Source organism: Podarcis gaigeae (genome assembly GCF_964106915.1).
Source record: "Podarcis gaigeae genome assembly, chromosome: 6".
Taxonomy (NCBI): domain Eukaryota; kingdom Metazoa; phylum Chordata; class Lepidosauria; order Squamata; family Lacertidae; genus Podarcis; species Podarcis gaigeae.
The window spans coordinates 50008029-50022663 of NC_139682.1; the positions used below are offsets into that span (position 1 = coordinate 50008029).

General features: G+C 45.0%; 2 long non-coding RNA genes across 5 annotated transcripts in view; both read right to left on the bottom strand.

Annotated features, from left to right (window-relative positions):
• LOC310846176 overlaps positions 1-5252 on the bottom strand; it is a 35162-nt gene extending 29910 nt beyond the window's left edge. For all 3 annotated transcript variants that reach the window (XR_014565175.1, XR_014565176.1, XR_014565177.1), the window contains exon 1: positions 4230-5252. This is a non-coding gene — a long non-coding RNA (uncharacterized lncRNA). The remainder of the gene's footprint in view (positions 1-4229) is intronic.
• LOC310846181 overlaps positions 1-14518 on the bottom strand; it is a 394522-nt gene extending 380004 nt beyond the window's left edge. Inside the window, exons 1-3 of one of the 2 annotated variants that reach the window (XR_014565184.1) lie at positions 14127-14518; positions 10618-11753; positions 9958-10378 (exon numbers count right to left, since the gene is read on the bottom strand). This is a non-coding gene — a long non-coding RNA (uncharacterized lncRNA). Of the gene's footprint in view, positions 1-9957; positions 10379-10617; positions 13237-14126 lie in introns of those variants that run through there. The other variant, XR_014565185.1, reaches the window with a different exon arrangement.
• Between the last annotated feature and the right edge of the window lie 117 nt (positions 14519-14635).

Sequence of the window (14635 nt, forward strand, 5' to 3'; positions counted from 1 at the left end):
CATCCTGGAGAGATCAGGTCAGAATGAGAAGATCCACTGCTGGTTAGCTGAATCCATTTCAAGCCTTCTCCTCTATTTACTCAGTGCACAGTGACAGCCTGTCTAAAAAAGCTATTGATGAGAGGAAGAGTGGGGCATACATTAATGTAATGAACAATAAATGGTGTGAACCACAAGAAAGTCTAATGAACATGCAGATTTCAAGCTCACGACCACCATTTTGGATGCAGTGACCTAAAAGTGTTAGGAATACATTTTCTGAATTCAACACAGATGTTCTACTTGATCTGAAGTATTTAGCAGCTACCACCCCTGAATACCATTTCTGTGATGAATTCACTTGCCACCGGTCTGCAGTTCTGTTCTGACAGCAGCAATAAATGAACCTCACAACACTAAATAATAAAGCACTATCCTATCCCATCCTTTCTTCAAAGATTGCCTTCACTTTATTCACTGGGGTCATGGCTAGAGCAAAGGCTCCATGAGCTAAGGCTTTTATATATATATAAAAAGTGAGGACAAATGTGTTGAATTTCAAGAGAAAGATGGGAGGGTAAAGTACTCCTTGGATTCCCGAGCCAGGGGAGGCTCATGTCTCTAAAAAGCAAGTCAGCAAATTGAAGCAAGTTCAAAGATGTTATCAGAAGTTCAGTTCAACTGGAGTTTTGCTCATGCCCCACAAATATGTGCTTATATCAACTTCACTCTGAGCGCACAGCACTAGGGCAGGTAATCAGAAAGAAATCAAGCTAAATATACTCCCATCAGGGGAAGTTATGGTGCTCCCACCCAGTATCCAGAGTTACTGCAGTATATGGGAATAATCCCACAATAATCAGTATGTGTAATGGATCACTTAAGTGAGCAAGATTAAAGTGCTCAGAATGAAAGTGCTCCCCCATTTTATGTATGTCTTGAGAGGATTTTCTCAGTACTTTTCACAACAATATTCTAAATGAATCAATATTTTGTAAGGTTCTCAATGGCTTCCTCCCCTCAGCTATCCCTCCAAATAATGCAGTTACCAACAGATGAAGTGGGGGTATTGGTGTTGTATTTCCTTATCTGGAACTGCACCATACTGTTGGTGGGCACTCAATTGCTACAGGGATCTGCCATTTTTAATCTTTTTATGTGCTCTCTTACTGAGGTGTCCTCAGATCTAAGCATAGCCAGGGAGGGCTGGCACCCTACTGTTCATCTTAGCTGCAAGAAAAGTCTTGGGACAGATTAACAATGACATTTTATGCATGCCCTGGGGCAACCCTTGTTTAAAAATTGGAAGTTGTACATTTATCTGGGCAGGGGGTAGAGCACTGGACAAGTTAAACCAGTTAATTGAGATTTTGTCCTCTTTTCAGATCTGAGGAAAAACTGTAGCTTACTGATAACCACAAATTGGCAAAGCATTCAATTGCACAACCTCCTGATTTTTGTATTTGGCCCTGCGGTCCTTAAAACATCTGAACCTTCTACTGTGTTGGGAACTGAAGTCCACCATCTGCATCTGTAAAGTGGTCTCCAACAGAAATAGGAGTAGGAGGCTTCTCTTCTGTCTGCCAGAATACCTGATAAAGTTTTACTGATTGTATTACCTGGGCAGTCTGACCATTCTTTTGAGATGGTAAATACTTTAGTTCTTGCATCTAGGTCACTGACCCACCCTAAAAAGGTAAAGGTACCCCTGCCCGTACGGGCCAGTCTTGCCAGACTCTGGGGTTGTGCGCCCATCTCACTCAAGAGGCCAGGGGCCAGCGCTGTCCGGAGACACTTCCGGGTCACGTGGCCAGCGTGACATCGCTGCTCTGGCGAGCCAGAGCCGCACACGGAAACGCCGTTTACCTTCCCGCTGGTAAGCGGTCCCTATTTATCTACTTGCACCCGGAGGTGCTTTCGAACTGCTAGGTTGGCAGGTGCTGGGACCGAGCAGCGGGAGTGCACCCCGCCGCAGGGATTCGAACCGCCGACCTTTCGATCGGCAAGTCCTAGGCGCTGAGGCTTTAACCCACAGCGCCACCTGCGTCCCTCTGACCCACCCTACTCATACATAAATATGCCCTTAAGGCAAGATTTGTTTTTTTTTTTAAATAATATTTATTAAGATTTTCAGAAATACAGAAAGAAAAGATTAAAGTACATTCAAAGCCTTATTTTCATACACCCACTTTCCGGGACTCCCTCTTTCCCCCACCCCTACCATATTCCCCTATCGTATTGTTGGCTCCACAAGCTCTCAGTTCTAATTAAAACTTAGTTTGTTTAAACCATTAGTCGAATTTAAGTTTAAATTTGTACAATCCCCATCAATACCCTTACTAACAAAACAAAAGTTCTTTCCCCAGGGCCCACCCCCTTTCCATTCCACAATTTCCCTTTTTTTTAATGATAAAGACACCCCACACAATAGAAATATAAGAAAATAAGAAATAGAAAGTATAGTAAGTAAAAGAAAACCAATTCAGAAAATAGTTGACAAGCCTTTGGATTCTATTTCTCCCCCCCCCCCCCGTCCCCGGTTTAGTTTCCCCCTGACCACCAATCCATGTTGTCTGCCTGGAATTTTTAAAGTCCATAAATCACATTTTTCCCCCAACTCCTTGCTGGCTTTTTCTTTTTATAATTATTTTTAGAGTTATTTTTAAACCATTTAGCATCAAATCTTTAATAACGCTCCCCCTATTGTTCTTTCCAAGTTGTAGTCCAGTTTCCTCTTGTTCCGCTGCTAAAACGTTCTAGTTCAGAAATTTAGTAAGTCTGCAGGGGTTATTGTTATTCAGGAACAAAAACTTGCGTTCAGTCCCTTCCTTTCTTCAATAGAAAATTCTATTGTCTCCTTTAGCTGGACACCCTGTAGACACAATATTGTTTCCGTTTTGCAGCTTTCCCAGAAGATAACCAGTCCTGTAAAATTCCGATGGTATTTTTCCACTTACGACCTTCTTTGTAATGTCCTGAAGCTCCTCTAGGGGATTATTGTAACTTTGTTTTCTCTAGTCCAAAAGTCCGATTGTTATCCATATTTTCGCCATTTTGTATCCAAGTTTTAACGGGTTGTAACTAATTGTAACAAAATTTAACCAGCAAAGTCCTCGTATTAAGGTCCTCTTTGAATTTCCGACTTTGACAGCTACTTTGACAGCTGTCAAAATCTCCTTCGCTTTTCGCCAGGCTCTCTCCTCAATCACCCCGGTTCCCGGGGGGGGGGGGTTACGTTTTCCTTCTCCCTCAATTCTTCCTCCAGCACAGTTCTTGTAATTTCCCATCGTGGAATTCTTAGTTTTTATCAGCAATAGAATTCTTTTTGGACCTTGGTTTCCCAGTCCTTGTTTTGGAAGGTTTACAGTAGGGAGGGGGACTGACTTCCTTTTTGGATCCCCCCCCGCTCGTATCAAATCCGAAAAAAAATTCTTTTTTTCTCCTTTTAAACCCGGTTTCCAAATTACTCACGGGTTGTTGTTGAAAGTCCGAATTCTCAATGGAAGAAGTCAGCGCTCTCCGCCGGATGGCATGCGGCTTCGCTCGGCAGGGATAGCGGAGGACTCAAAGCACCACGCTTCTCCCCGGCACCCGATCCGTAGCCTTTAAAAAGGCTCCTTCACGAGTCGGGAGGGCGCTAGCGGTGCCAGCTGAGTCTCCATGTCCACGGCCTCCGTGGCCGTGGTTTTTAAGGGTCCCCGCATCGCCGGTGCGGTAGGACCCAGCCCCTGCCGAGCAGGCTCCCTCCAGGGCTCGGAGGGAGTCCGCCATTCGGCGATGGCGCCAACCCGGAAGTCCTTAAGGCAAGATTTGAAAGCGAAAGAACTATTGGGGAGGGGTTCTCCAAGATATCTCCCTTTGTAGAGGAAATATTTGGAGTAATGAGAGCCAGAGATGGCTTTTTGTGATTGTTCTGTGTGCTAAAATAATGTGTAATTTTCTCAGGCAATATTTCCTAGGTTTTGATGGATGAAGCATGGGCATAGTCCAGAGGGTGGGGGTGGGGCAGGGAGGGGCAGCTGCCCCCCTTAAATCAATAAAAACCAATAAAAACTGAGGTTCTGCCCCCCCAACAAAAGGCATGTCCCCCCTAACAAAAATCCTAGTTACGCCCATGAGGTCAAGCTTCTGATTTGAAATTGGGGTGTCCCAATTTCAAGGCTTTGTTCCCCTCTCACAGTGCTGCCCTGGCAGTGAGTGAGAGAGTGGCAACAGCAGATCGCAGAGGCCACGCAGGGCCTGAGACTCACCTGCCATCCACGCAGTGGATTGGATTCTCCAAGGTTGGTTCTTTGGATCAGATCTGCATGGATCTTGCCTCTCTTCCCCTCGCAATTTGGTGATCTGCAAGCTTGATGGTCCGGCGTGATTACGTATGTCACTCACCAGGGCACCTTTCAGAGAGACGGGGGGCAGTGATTAAAAGGGCTGCAGTGCAGATTGGAGCTGGCAACAGCAATGGTTGAGTCCTGAGCAACTAGCAAGATGGACGAGAGGGCAGGAGGAAAGGGAACGAGGGCTGATGCCCAGTGCTAGGGTCTCATCCGGTTATGTGTGAGGTAATGAAGAGATGTCAGTAGTGCCTCTGAGCATGTACTGAGTAAGTGTGCACCTATTTCCTCCACCACCCTTTCCCCCCAGTAAGAAACACCTTGCATTCCTCAGATGAAAATGTCCTGATTTTCATCTGAGTGATGTTGGAAGGTATGAATTAGTATTTTATTACTTCCTTTTCTCCCCATCTCCTAGCTATCACTCTGCCCAAGCCTTTTGTATTCAAACATTTCCCTGATGCATCTGGGCCTCCATTTCACCCTGCCATATCCCTAAAAACACCCTTATACAGCAACAGTAGTTCTCACCTCCTCCATCTAGCCCTGCCACTATAATGAAGTGTAAGCTACTGACCCAGACCTCAGGCATTGGTTGCCGTAGGGAGCATGTGTTTGTGAAACATGTGAATGGAGACATGTGCACTAGGACACGTCAACATGTGCAGGCTTGGTAACAATCTAAAAATATATTCCCAGCCCTTCCAAATGCTCTATTATTCTCATGCTGAATTGAGACCTGACCAAGGGTCAATTCTCATATAATGAGAGTGGCACCATTGCTGCTTCCCATACCACTTTAACACAGGCAGGACATGCTAAAACAGGCTAATACTGTCAGGTGTGCGTGCAGGAGCCAGGCCCTGTGACCAATAGGACCGCAGGACTGGAGCCTTCCTAAGTTTGTTCTGAAGACGCAAGGCACGGCGACAGGATCCGTTCACCAAGGCCTTCGGGACTGGGGGGTGCGCCGCTTGATGTCCAGGATGGGTGTGTGTATCATCGCAGCCGGCTCTAAATTCCAGAGGGGCCGCTCCAGACCCAGGTCCTTGAGCAGTGCCATGATGTGTGAACTGCCGGACATGGGGGATACGCAAAGACACTGCAGCTATTGGCTTGAGCTTTCTGGTAGCCAGGGGTTCGGGTGGACATTAAGTAGTACGTGCGGTCCTGTGAGACTTTTGATTGGACCAAGGTGCCACGGAAACACAAGCTGACCTGATACGGCACCTAGAGAGAGCCAAGGCAGATTATAAGGCGCAAGCGGATTGGCAGCGCCAGCAGGGGCCCGCATTACAGGTTGGGGATAAGGTCTGGCTGTCGTTGGAGCACCACCGCACTGGACGTCTGTCGGCTAAGGTGGACCAGGGACCATTCACCACCCTGCAGCATATCAATCCGGTCGCCTACAAGTTAGAGCTTCCCCCCTACCTGAAGATCCACCCAGTGTGTCATGTATCCCAGCTGAAGCATTGCCCCACCGCCAGTCCAGGTTGACGGCCATGATGAGTTCCAGGTCGCCCAGATTCTGGACTCGAAATGGCTCCGTGGCAAGCTCTACTGTCTAATTGACTGGGTGGGCTACAGGCCAGAAGAACGATCGTGGGAGCCGGCCGACTTCGTGAACACGCCCACCAAAGTACGGGCCTTCCATCGGAGGTTCCCAGACAAGCCTGGGCCATGACCGGGGATGGAACCCCATTTTCCTATGGGGGGGAGTACTGTCACGTGTGCGTGCAAGAGCCAGGCCCTGTGACAATAGGACTCTGCAGGACTGGGGCCTTCCTAAGTTTGTTCTGAAGAGGCAAGGCGCGGCCACACAGGTGAGGCCAATTGGTAACTCACAGCACCTGGTGGCAAGAGCAGGGAAGGGATATAAGGTCAGCATTTTCCCTTCAGCTCTTTGCCACAACAACACGTTCCCTGCCTTTCTGCGTTTGACTCCTTGACTCTCGGACCCTTGGCTTCTTGACTCCCGGATCTCTAACCCTCGGAATCTAGGCTTTCTGACTCCTGTCTTCTGGACTCCCGTTCCTGCTCCCACCTCGCTATCTTGCCCCCGGTCCCAACATCCCCAGCCGGGACTTCAATCGCCCATGAACCGGAATGTGACAAATACCATAAAATTGGCTTTTGAGTGTTCTGCCCCAGAGTCTTACCAGGTAATAACTCACAGACCTCTCTATCTGCTTAGGAATTTTTCAGCTGTAGCTTCTACATCCCTGCTCTTCGCAAAATATTATCTTCCTCACTTTCCATCTCCTATGGAACAGCACAAATATCCTGCTTGTTTAAGTAGGCAGGAGAGGAGAATGGGTGCAAGAGCCAGGGGAAGAATGGGATGGTGAATCTGCATTCCCCTTGTGGTTGAAGGAGAAAGAAGAGTATTCTAGACCCTCCAAGTGTCCCTATTTTCCAGAGACAGTACCTCACTTACAGAAGTCATCCTGGTTTCTGATTTTATCCCAGAATGTTCCACTTTTCCTTAGGACATCCCTATTTTAATCGGATAAATGTTGGCAGCTATGGAGTTATGCAACCCCCCAAGCCAAGAAGATAAGTAACTATACAGCTTTTAGAAGATATTGGAAGGCAGCCATGTATAGGGAAGTTCTTAACCTAAGGTACCACTTTAGTTGATGGGGCCTCCCGCTACCGCCACGCAATTTCTGTTCTCATCCTGAAGCAAAGTTCTTAACCCAAGGTACTATTTCTGGGTTAGCAGAGTCTTGTAACCTGAAGCGTCTGTAACCCAAGACCTCAGTTTAAGAACAGCCCTGTTTACAAACTATTCAGTTTATGAACTCCACAAAACCAGAAGTAGTTTTGCAAAACTTTACCTCGGTCTAAGAATGGAAGCCGAAGGGTGGAAGGGCACTGGTGGCGGGAGGCCACATTAGGGAAAGTGCACCTCAGTTTAAGAACAGGTTCGGATTAAGAACAAACTTCTGGAATGGATTAAGTTTGTAAACCAAGGTACTGTACCATTGTACTGAGAAGGAGCAAAGAGTGTTACAATATCATAGGTTTCTTTTGCTATGACATACCACATACGTAATAAAGATGCATGAGACCAAGAATAATGGCACACTCCAGCTCATTCTAACTTTAAATTTGTAAATGCCTGAGTCACATATACACTCATTATTCAAGCATTTTAACAATTTTGCACTTAATGTACAAGGAAAAATACCATCAAATAATTCAGTCCACTACTTTAACATGTTCTTGAATAAAAGGCCCAGTTTAGTTGCATGTTTCCCAATATTCACATACCACTGAAACATCCTCTTCTCTCCCTTCCAGATCACCCTTTTTAGCATGCTTTAGCTGAATCTGTGCAGCCTCTTTTCAATCTTTCAATCTTTCAGTCTTTGTTTTCCTCACTTCTATGTTTCATTCCTTTCATATTTTTTAGCTTTTTCTCACTCCCTCTTGATTCTCTTAATGTCTTCTGCATTTTATCTGTAGTTTGCCTTCTGCATTCATACCTAATGCAATTGCACTCTTAGAAATTCTCTCTAGCGGCATATCTGAGACACTTTGAAGGTAAATTACATCTATAAAGCAAGGTCCCTGGAGACTTTAAAAGCCCATTTCTCTTCTATTAGACTGAATAGAAATACTCATGAGCAAGTAAAAGCGACCACTTCCTTTCACAAATAATTCAGCATTCTACCTCAGGGGCTGTGGGGCAAAAAGGGAACCAGAAATGGATGTACCCACAAATTTACATTGCTCTAATCATCTCACAAGACTGATAACACAAATCCCCAACAATGGCTGTTTATGAAAGTACTTTGTACCTGCTCAGTGGCATAGCTAGCCACTTGGGTGCCCGGGGGGGCAGGGCGAACTGCCCATGGGGGCGGGGTGAGCCATCCATGGGGCAGGGCAAGCCGCCTATTGGGGGGCAAGCCAAGGCAGGGCGCGCTGCATGGAGCCTCTCCACAACCTCCCCCTCAACTGTAGGGTGGCTGAGGCGGTGGGCAGATGCAAGCCCCACGCTGCTGTTTCAGGCAGCGCCTGGAGCCTGCAGGTACCCAAGCCACCACGTCACTCCCAGGAGAGATGCACAGCTCGGGCATGCTGCAGGCCCCGCAGTAAGTGCCGGCCCCCATGGTGTGGCGCCCAGTGCCAGCCGCGTTTCGTTGCGTTTGCTGACTGAACTAAAAAGTTTAGTGAGCCCAGTTTTTTAAAAAAAAACCTCACATTTTTGTCATTTTGTCACCCTCCTCAGTGATGACACCCGGAACAGCCCACACCCATCACACACCCCTTCCTACGCCACTGTACTTGCTTATATGTCTGGCAGGCTGGGCAGCAAATATCCCATGGCTTACATACAACACAAGTAACACTTATGTATAGCCAGAGCTCCTGTTATTATCCCAAGAATGCCAAACTTCATTTTTCTAAAAGTCACATTCTAGTCCTCATTGTTAAAGAGAAAAGATGGAACATGTGATGTTAATAAAAAGTAAAGAAATCTGAAACATTAAACAAAAAGGCTACAAGTCATTTGTACTTATGCTCTAGTGATTTTTAAATTCCTACATTTTTAAGATCAGAGGATTTCACCACCACCACAGCCATTCTTTACAACCAGGCTCATTCACATAAAGAAGGCATCCTGCAGCATTTCCTCACTGAAGCTGTCACATAAGCCACTGTTCCAGCACTGTAGTCTGGTATAATAGTGGCTCTTGCATTCTGCAAATGTTAGTGACCTGAAGCTACAATTGCAGTTCACCTGTGAGCTATTTCTCTGAAAGTGAGGTCTGGTTTGTCATTTGCCTCTTTCACTCTCCTTTGCTGTGGAAGTAGGTGTGTTTTCCCAAGGCAAATCCACAACTGATCTGTTCTTCCCAAATCAGAAGTAAATGTGCAAAGGTACAAAATGGCATAGTCTGTTAGCTAGATGTCCTTTAGGCATCATCGGGAGAAAATATTCTTGGAATACTGTAGGCCATTTTTGTGGGGGCGTGGGGATGTTCATGAAAGTGAAAGAACACCACTTATAGCCTATAGCTTCCAGCTAAAACCACTCCAATGTCAATCATTTAGGATTGACAACCTTTTAGAACCTGTCAGCACAATTGGAGATTTTGGCAAGAGTGACCTGGGCACCACCCATTCTGATAGCTCTTCCCCCTCCCGCAACTCCCCCCCTGAAAGACGAAATGTGTGTGTATGGACACACACACACACACACCTTAATCCAGATTGTTGTACCATGGCAGTGCTGAAAAGCACTGAATATATAATTTTTACAATTAAGTAAATTAAGGCAAATGTGATTTGAAGCCAGGGGTCCATTTGCTTATGTGTGCTCGTAAAGCTAAAAAAAAAAAAAAAAATAGAAATTTGGGTTTGCACAAGAGCAGTTCAAGCCAGGAAAGGATTTGGAGTTGTTCCCATGCCAATTTCTTTCTTCCCCATTACCTTTCACACCTCTTGTAAGGTAAAGGTAAAGGGACCTCTGACCATTAGGTCCAATCATGACCTACTCTGGGGTTGCAGCGCTCATCTCGCTTTATTGGCTGAGGGAGCCGGCGTACAGCTTCCGGATCATGTGGCCAGCATGACTAAGCGGAAACACCGTTTACCTTCCCACTGGAGCAGTACCTTATTTATCTACTTGCACTTTGATGTGCTTTCGAACTGCTAGGTTGGCAGGAGCAGGGACCGAGCAATGGGAGCTCTTCCCGTTGCAGGGATTCGAACCGCCGACCTTCTGATCGGCAAGTCCTAGGTTTAACCTACAGCGCCACCCGCAACCCCACACCTCTTGTACTGTAAGGCTAATTTTTATTTTTAAATGTTTTTGTGCAAGAGGAATTCTGTGAAAAGGAGCTGCTTAACAAAATTAAGATACACATAAAGGACAGTCTGCATCCTTTCCTTTGGGTTGACAGAAGCAAAAAGTGGCTTGTTATTGTTGTTTAGTCGTGTCTCACTCTTTGTGACTCCATGGACCAGAGCACGCCAGGCACTCCTGTCTTCCACTGCCTCCCGCAGTTTGGTCAAACTCAAGTTGGTAGCTTTGAGAACACTGTCCAACCATTCTAAGTACAGTGGTGCCTCGCAAGACAAAATTAATTTGTTCTGCGAGTTGTTTCGTCTTGCAATCTTTTCGTCTTGCAAAGCGCGGATTCCCTGGGTATTAACAGTTTTAAGAAAAAGGAAACAAACTCGCAAGACGTTTTCGTCTTGCGAAGCAAGCCCATAGGGAAAATCGTCTTGCGAAGCAACTCAAAAAATGAAAAACCCTTTTGTCTTGTGCGTTTTTCGTCTTGCGAGGTACCACTGTAGATTCTAAGTAGAAGGCTTAGGGTAAAAAAACAGCTAGTGCCAGGAAGATATCTGGCTGGGAAAGAAAATTGGAGCCATCAAGTGTCTTCCTCCAGTACACGCTTCCCTTCCTCCTGCCTGACTGCTGGTTTGAATTTGAAGATTAGTTTGAAGATTCAAAATTTATTCTTCCTCTTTTGTGGTGGGAGGGAAACAGTCTTCACTCTTTAGTCCATGCTGTTAGTGTTTTCACCTTACTTTCTGATGTTTTAAGATGCGCCCCCTCACTTTTAGTATCAGAGCTGAGCTGAAGGGGAGGGGCATCATAAAACAGTGAAGTACATAGCTAAGGCAGGGAAGGTAGTAGATTTTGCTCCCCAAACTTCTTTTAGAGTAAAAGGTTAATCTTCTCACCACCACTATCCTACTTTATATTCAAACTTTCACACATGTGTGCATTTGGTTAGGCCCTTAGTCTCTTCAACTTTCTGCCACCTGCTGTTTCCTCAGCTCCTTTGAATGTGTATGCTCTTTCTGCGTGTACTCAAGTGTGTACTCACTTTCTTTAGACAACTTGACCAGTTTTGCACTCCTACCAAGAACACACAAACTCTTTCCCCTTTCATTAGCTCATTTTTTATCTCACTCTTCTAAAACATCTTTTTCTGTTCTTGTTTTCCTCAGACCCCTCTCTGCCTTATCCAACCTTCCCTCAGCTTTCCATTTCTGGAATACCTTCCTTTAGCCTCCATGTGTTCAGGCTGCTTACCTGTGAGTGCTGCTTCCTCCTGGGACCTCTTCCTGCTGAGCTTTCCAGTCCACATTCTCCATGTGAGAGATTTTGTTTTGTTTACTTCATCTGGCAAAGTTGGAGCAATATGAAGCCACAGCCTAATAATCTCCCTCAGCAGATGGAATGTTCACAGAAACTGTTAAACCTCACAGTAGCTCAGCCAACTCAGGAACCAGAGGCTTCATTGCCACTGCTTTCAAAATTGACATAAAACCTCTTAGAAATGCACCACAGAATTGATTGTCCACATTTAAAACTGGGATTAGAGAAGGCTGATAAACTAATGTAGCTTAGCCAAAAATAAAAATGCATAAATCCACAGAATAAAAAAGAGATATGGCTCATGTAGTTCAGCCCTGAAGTACAAACATAGCCAAAGAAAGAACACTTTGAATTAATTGGTTTAAAATATGCATTTGCTCAAATAAAGGTCTTATTTCAAACAAGAAAACATTATTGTAAAATCAGATTGCAATCGATTCAATTTGTTCCACATAGAAGGTTCAGATATGATCCAAGTCTAGGGGGTGGGGGAAAACTCTCCTACCCCTTGCCACTTAAAGTAATATTTTCATTTATTAGTTTCGCCGAAGGCAGAAAGTTCCTCTCACTCATTCTGGCTATGATTGTGTCTGAGAGCAGGAATAATTCTGGTTCCTTCAAACAGCTGTCTACTGCTGCCCTCTTGCTGGTTTTTAATAAGTAATCTCCAGCCAGGAGCAGCCATGGTAACAATAAATGTGTCACCAGCCTTACATGCTTCCTTTGGTGGTGATTCTAGACCATTTATCATCATAAAAAATGGCTTGTGTCATCCTGAATGATATTAAAAGTTGCTCCAGGACTTTAGTAATGAAACAACGTGCCTGCCAGACCTATGGAGAAGCTGAGAACACACAGCGTTTCCCTCACAGCTAGTCGTCAGTCATCTGCTTGCTCTCTCAGGATAACCAAAGTTTTTTAGACCGTATCTATGGAAGTCTTTGGAGACCAGGCAGCAACATTTTATTAACTTGTCTTTATTTCTTCTGTTCCAAAATTTGCAGGTGCTACTGTCTCAAACCTTAGGAGTTCCCAAAATAACTGACATTTCTCATCAGTGGCTGAGAGGTTTTCTGGAAAATTTCCCAGCAATTCTACTGGTTCAATAGGACCATCCTAATTAAATGCTGAGAAAGGAGAATTTGACTCACATGGTCATTGAGGTCTGACCTGGGCAACCTTGCCAAACAAGTGGCTCACTAGGATATATAGTTATTTTTGTTTTATAGCCCAAACCATCCATGTGACTCAGAATAGATTATAATTTTAAGTAAGTACATGGATCCCTGTCCTTCTAGGGCTTGAATCAGTGTCTATTGCTGGTGACAGCGCTGTTTCTGGTGGTTAATGCTTTTTTCAGCCATGGCATGCTAATGTGAGTAAAGAGTCTCTATAAATATGACAAGCATGCTTGGTTTTTCCTCAGGATTAGAGATACCCAACGTAGCCGGAGGGGTGTATTGGTCTTCCCTCAGAAGGTGATCTGGGATCACGCTAGAATCAGATCTCTGCCCAGCATAAATTTTCAGTTCTAGGCAAGATTTTAAAATACAACTGTACTGTTTCAAACAAAAGGGTCATTTTCAACATGTATGCCCTGTATTAATATTAAAATAAGCCCAGTAAGAAAGGCATCAGTTCAGTTAGTGATGTGGGCTTACTGGCGGGGGGGCGGGGCGGGGAATAAATTGTGAAAATTTCCATAAACATTTCTGGAAAGTTTTCCACAGCCCTAAATCAGCTGGTATTTGATTTTGCATGTAGATTTAACGGTAGTAAACATATGAAAATTGTATGCTGCATCTGGCTTATTACCAGATAAATAGGGTTAGGCTGTTTGCGGCAGAAAACTGAAGAACAATTGAACCCAATAATAAACATGAAGATGAATGGCTGCAATACTGTCCATGCTTACACTGGAGCAAATTCAAATGAAACCAGTGAGATAAGTAAACATGGCTAGACCTGGGCTCCACATTTCCCTGCCTATTAGTAGTACCCCTTTCTCGCCATGGGTCTGGTGCTGCCTTACCCTATGCCAAATGAATGATATATTGTTACTGGCAAACCAGAATTTATTCTGGAATGCATTATGCCTTAAATTCATGTTCCTCATAGTCAACAGATGAGACTGCCTGGTAGATAACACAGTGAAAGGACAGTGCTCTTGTGCTTAGATCCTGCTTGCTGGCTTCCCACAGCCATCTGGATGGCCACTGTGAGAACAGGATGCTAGACTAGATGGACCGTTGGCCTGATCCAGCAGGCTCTTATGTCTGTAAGGCCAGTCTACGGATATTAGTCTCTCTCTGGAAACCATTCAAAGATTAGATATTATATGATTAAAGATTAACAGTCCCAGCCTCTGCTAGGTTCAAGAGTAATATAGAAAGAAACATTTGGGCAATTGTCGGTTTCTGTAACTCTATTGCCCCTGGTGTGATTCTGTCTGTCATGCATCTCTTAGAGGCGGCCAATGTAGTGTCCTCCTGATGCTGGTGGAGCACAACTGGCATCACCCCTAACCATTGGCCACTCTGGCTGGGGATGATGGGATCTGTAATCCCACAATATCTGGAGGGCTGTAGGTTCCCTATCTCTTATTTAGTCTGGACACCTGTGCAGAAAAAAAGCCTTCTCCCTCCAGTAACCCCTGCCTAACTTCCGAATTGTTACTAAATTATTACCGGTATGTACAACATGCCTCTCCCTTCTTCACTGGATGTTTTTAAACAGAGGTGGCCATCTCTCTGGGATTCCTTAGTTGTGACTCCTGAGTCGCAGGCTGTTGGACTAGATGACCCTTGGAAGTCCCTTCCAGCTTTACGATTCTACAATCTCTTTGGTAAAACAATAAACAATACAGATTTGCCACCTCGCCAGTTTAAAACCGAGCCATATTGGAATTGGGCTCCAGCGTCAGCGCTGAGAAGTAAATAAAGAAACGACAGTAATTTCTCCTTGCGTCGAGTAAATTCAACCAACATGTTTTCGCTTTCAGGGCTTAAGTAAAATGAAAAGCAGACGTACAAAATAATAACAGGGTATCGCGCACGCTGCTGTCCCCTCTATCAACAAACCCTTAATGCCGCTTCTCCTTTCAATATGAAGACTGTTATTAGATAACCCCCTCACCAACGGTGGAGACTCCCTCCCTCTCTCAGCGTCTCCCCACAAACACAAAGTCTGCTTAACG